Source organism: Ruditapes philippinarum, unplaced genomic scaffold (genome assembly GCF_026571515.1).
Source record: "Ruditapes philippinarum isolate M1 unplaced genomic scaffold, ASM2657151v2 ctg1029_1_1_1_1, whole genome shotgun sequence".
In the NCBI taxonomy this organism is placed as follows: domain Eukaryota; kingdom Metazoa; phylum Mollusca; class Bivalvia; order Venerida; family Veneridae; genus Ruditapes; species Ruditapes philippinarum.
This window is the reverse complement of record NW_026858064.1, coordinates 411,501-417,500: the sequence shown is the minus strand read 5'-3', so window position 1 is coordinate 417,500 and position 6,000 is coordinate 411,501.

Here is a 6,000-nt window from a genome sequence, read left to right as displayed (position 1 = left end):
CGAATTTATGTGAGTCCTGTTATTAGATTTGGTGGGTCAACTCTATATAACAAGATCATTTGAATGATTCGGGCATGTCATTCTTCTAGAAAAAATGCATCTGTAGCATGAATACTCAATTTTAAGTTAGGTTTAGGGGGTACTTATAATGTTAGTCTATGTGAAAATTGAAAATTAATACAGCAGTCTGACCACTACATATATTAACAGCGATACTGTGTCGGAAATTTGACGGAACTTGATGGTAATTCGGACATGGTTGATATATGGACAAATGTAACGAGAAATTCAAATACGTTTTTAGTAAATGACATAATTACTGCACTAGAAAACCACCGTCCTCAATATTTTTACGTATTTGAAGCTGTAAGCACTCTAAAACTAAAGGGCATATTGCCGCCTAGATTTTGCCAGCATCCATGTCAAAAAAATTTCAATCCATATTCACGATATACAAGTTATGAAAACTTCAGATTCTTTTTCTCTGATTTTCTCAGAAAGAATCATCTGCTCAGCTATGTAAAATTCTTGACCTTATACAGGTCTAGTATATCGCCAGATTAGTGCATGATGTACCAGTAAGTGTATGATGCACTAGTTGGTGTCTTTTATGATGCACCAATTGGTGTACCAGGCTATCATTTAAATCTTTGAAGACCCATTATTTTGTAAATATATCAGTGTGAATTGTAGCACCTGCACTTTCTATAGATAATATCCATAGAAATATCCTGAAACTAAAGATATTGATGTAAACACTGGCAATTCTTGCACTTTTTTTGAAAATCTGCATGATACACTATTTGGTGCATCCCAAAATTGGAAGTGGTTTTTTTGACAAGAGGCAATTTTAAAACTAAGTATACCTGATCACAATAATAACTAGATATGGAATATGGAAATAAATTTATGTCTTAAAGATACAATTTTTCATAGGAATCTAGATCAGAGGTTGTGTTTATTCTTTGTCAATAAAACAGACTATTACTAATGTTATGTGCAGGTGCCAAACATGTTTATAAATAAACAACAAATTATTTACAGAAATGCATTTATCAACATTTTTATTCACCGACCAGCGTATGATTGAATACATCAATTTGTGTACATCAATTTATGTATTATGTACCAATTTGTGCACCATTCTCTCATCTGGCGATATACTAGACCTGTTATAGGTCTGTCTGACCTTGCAGAAGACATTCATAGTGAACACGGCAATGCACTATAATCTGTTATACAACAATGTTTTAGAATCTGTTATACGGCAATGCACTAGAATCTGCTACACGGCAATGCACCAAATCTTTTTTACGGAAATGTACTAGAATCTGTTAATCGACAATGTATAAGAATCCATTACAGGCAATGTGCTAGAATCTGAAATACTGCAATGCACTATAATCTGTGTCAGAATTATCATACAGTTTCAGTTTCACTGTAGATTTTTTTTTACAAAGAGTTAATGTTTTCTTACAGCGATACACTGAATGTACACTACATGTATCAACTTTCAATGTTAACCTTTCGCTGTGCGTATATTAAACTCTCTATACATGTTAAATGTCAAATCGGCAAAACAGAAAAATATGCGAGTTTTGAGAGAGATTTTACATCAGTTAGGAGATACACGCTGATAGGGTGTAGCGGTTATTTTTTTTTTGTTGAGAAGAGAATTTGTTGTTTTGAAGGGAGTTTTGTTAATTTGTTGAAGTTGGTTGAATGTTATTGTAGTGATCTAGATTGATCAGGGTTTATTGGTTGTACTTAGTTGTTCATGAATCTATAGTGGGTGGGCATTTGTCTGTACGCAAGACTTTAGACAGGATACAGTCTAGTTTTCACTGGCAAGGTTTTCTAGTGATATAACTAGACTTTGTCGTTCCTGTGATATTTGTCAGAAGACGGTGCCCAGGGGTATACTTCAGAAAGCTCCTTTAGGTGAAATGCCTATTATTGACACTCCGTTCCAGAGAATTGCGGTTGATTTGATAGGGCCAATAACGCCTGAATTGGAAAAGGGAAATAGGTACATATCAACTATGGTTGATTATGCTACACGTTACCCAGAAGTGATGCTTTACCAAGAATTGAGACTGACAAAATAGCCGAAGCATTTTAGATATAATAATAATACTGGGGTAGTTGATGATGAAAATCTTTTAGAACTAGTAGACACACAGGGTGAAGAGACGAACAGAGAAGTTAATGTATCACTTGAACAAAAAGCAAAAAGTTAATGTGTTGCTTCAAGAATTTGAGGATATTTTTACTGACGTGCCTGGAACTACAGGTCTTGAATCTCACAAGATTGAGTTGACTGACAAAACACCAATTGGTGTTAGACAATATACGATACCATATGCAAAAAGGACAACGGTAGAGGATGAAATTATGAAAATGCTTGTATATCATTGAACCAGCAAATTCTGATTATAATTCTCCAATTGTTTTGGTGAAGAAAAAGGATAATACAAACCGCTTTTGTATTGACTTCAGACGACTCAACTCTGTAACAAAATTTGATACAGAATCAATGGGTAATGTTGAGAATGTGATGACGAAACTTAAAGAAGATAAGTTCTTCACAAAAATTGATTTGATCAAAGGTTTTTTGGCAAATACCAGTTGAAGCAAAATCAAGACATCTTACAGCATTTTCTTCAACAGAAGGTAGTTACCAATTCAAAAGATGCCATTTGGAATTGGTAATTCTGGTGCAACATTTAATAGAATGATGTGGAAGTTGTTTCTGGAGTGAATGATACTGATAACTATTTTGACGATGTGCTTGGACATACGGTTACATGGGAGAGATATATGAAGATGTTGAGACAGTTGTTCAAAAGAATACGAGGTGCAAAGATCACAGTTTAATCTTTTAAATGAATGATTGGATTTGAAAGTATACCATTTACCGGTCATGTTGTTGACAAAGGACAAATGCAAATGGAAGATGACAAATTGATCAAAATTAGAGCGCTATGCGACGAGAGTCAAAGAAGCAACTGACATCATTTCTTGGATTAGCTGGATACTACAGAAAATTCATTGCTTCATTTGCAGAAATTGCTGCACCATTGACAGATCTTACGAAGAAAGGACAGCCAAATAAAATCATATGGAAACCAGAACATGAAAAAAGCCTTTACGACATTGAAACAAGTACTGACACAATCACCAATACTACGACTTCCAGACTTTTCAAAGTCATTTATTTTGCAATGTGATGCTTCAGACACAGGAGTTGAAGCTGCACTTTTTCAACAGTTTGATGATGATCTGCTTCCAAAAGCTGACGCGAGTAAGGAACTGCTGAATAGAGAAAGAAACTACTCGGTTATTGAAAGGGAATGTCTTGCGATGGTATTTGGAATAAAGAAATTCAACAAATATTCGTACGGGAAAGAATTTGCGCTACATACAGACCATGTTCCTTTAACATATATTTAGAAGTGTAAAGTCGAAAGTGGCCGCATAATGAGATGAGCATTATTTCTACAGAACTCTAAGTTTAGAATAGTAGCTGTGAAAGGAAAGGACAACGTGTGTGCAGATTACCTAAGTAAACTCGATGCCTGAAAAGAGATATTGTAGATTATTCATTTTCTTAAAAACATTGGATTTTTTTTCTTGAGTTTTGGGCTGTCAGAATAATCATACAGTTTCACTGTAGATATTTTTTACAAAGAGTTAATGTTTTCCTACAGCAATACACTGAATGTACACTACATGTATCATATTTCAATGTAAACCTTTTGCTGTGCGTATATTAATTTCTCTTTACTCTAAAACAGAAAAATATGCGAGTTTTGAGAGAGATTTTAATCAGTTAGGAGAGACACGCTGATAGGGTGTAGCGGTTATTTTTTTTGTTGAGAAGAGAATTTGTTGTTTTGAAGGGAGTTTTGTTAATTTGTTGAAGTTGGTTGAATGTTATTGTAGTGATCTTGATTGATCAGGGTTTATTGGTTGTAATTAGTTGTTTTGGTTGTTGAGTTATATCTGTTTGGTAATAAATATTTGGTTGAAATTGGTTGAATGTATGTTTAGTCAAGATTATATTAGTTGATGCTTTGTTTTGCGGATAAATGTAAATATTGAGTACTTTAGTTTGCTTTTCTGATGCTGATTAGAGTTTGTGAAGTTAATATTGTTGGTTAAATGTTTGTGGTTATTTGTGCCGTGTGACGTCTGTAAAAAGTCTCCCCGTACATTTAATCAATGATGTTATATTTTCGATCCTTGAAAATCGTTCAGCACGACATTATTGTTGTGCTTGTGGTATTTTTAGTTTCAACTTTTAGACATTTTCTAGTTGGGTGGTTCCAATATTCCTACTTGAATAATGTTGAATCACCCTTAGGATATGTATCCTGCTTTTTAAATTTATCTTTTGACGTCTTATCTGTGATACGCAGGCTTCATAACCTCTGATCCCCTTTCAAAATTCCATTTTATTTAGTTCCGCCCATTGTTTTCTCGTTTAGGGTACACGCTTTTTATTACTTGGGGACCATACGCCGCTTTTCATGGAATGGCACGGAAGTGTCACATTGAAGGTTCCATGATAACCGCCGTATGAACACATCTGCGGATGTTTCTAAATTCAAAATTTTACTATTTCATGTTTAAATTTTGAATTCTGCTTAAGCCGGTGCTAGGGGGCGTGGACGGTAACTTGCACTTTCCAGTACCGTCCATGAACAGGCTCAATCAAACCGAGCCTGCAACATTTTCAACTTTGCCGAGTTGGGCTTTCTTCAGGGATTCTGTGTTTATCTGTTCTATGATCACATCCGTGTTATTTGTGCCGTGTGGCATCTGTAAAAAGTCTCCCCGTACATTTAATCAATGATGTTATATTTTCGATCCTTGAAGATCGTTCAGCACGACATTATTGTTGTGCTTGTGGTATTTTTAGTTTCAACTTTTCGACATTTTCTAGTTGGGTGGTTCCAATATTATGTATCTTGCTTTTTAAATTTGTCTTTTGACGTTTTATCTGTGATACGCAGGCTTCATAACCTCTGATCCCCTTTCAAAATTCCATTTTATTTAGTTCCGCCCATTGTTTTCTCGTTTAGGGCACACGCTTTTTATTACTTAGGGACCATACGCCGCTTTTCATGGAATGGCACGGAAGTGTCACATTGAAGGTTCCATGATAACCGCCGTATGAACACATCTGCGGATGTTTCTAAATTCAAAATTTTACTATTTCATGTTTAAATGTTGAATTCTGCTTAAGCCGGTGCTAGGGGGCGTGGATGGTAACTTGCACTTTCCAGTACCGTCCATGAGCAGGCTCAATCAAACCGAGCCTGCAACATTTTCAATTTTGCCGTGTTGGGCTTTCTTCAGGGATTCTGTATTTATCTGTTTTATAGTGTATCTTAGATATGTAGAAAATAGTCATTTCTGTATTCTTCATTTTTTGGTGATTTTATTGTGTTGTTTAATTAAACAAGTTGTTTAGAGTTTGGGCTCGCCAGGTGTCTAGTATTGTTTCTTATAAAAGACGTATACGTGAAAAGATATTTCGTATAAGTGGCTGATAAATGATGTGTGTTTGTTTTGGGTGTAAATAATGATCAGAGTTCGTTGTTTTGGGTGTAAATAATAGTCAGAGTTTGTTGTTTAAATGTATATATTGATTTGAGATTTAAATAGATAAAAATATCTAAAAAATAAATAGCGTTAACCAAACAATTACATGCTAGTTTTCCAACTTAGAATATTTCAATTTTATGTCAGGCGGTGCTGTCCACCCCATATCTTGGAAATTGGTTTAAGTATTTATAACGAAATCTTTTCTTAGATTAAATAACATCAAGGCAGTCATTTTTCTTGACAATCTGGTATGCGGCAATGTGCTAGAATCTGCTATACTGCAATGCACTTTAATCTGTTATGCGGCAATGTTCCAGAATCTGATATACGGCAATGCACTAGAATCCGTTATACGACAATGTGCTAGAATGTGTTTTACGGCAATGC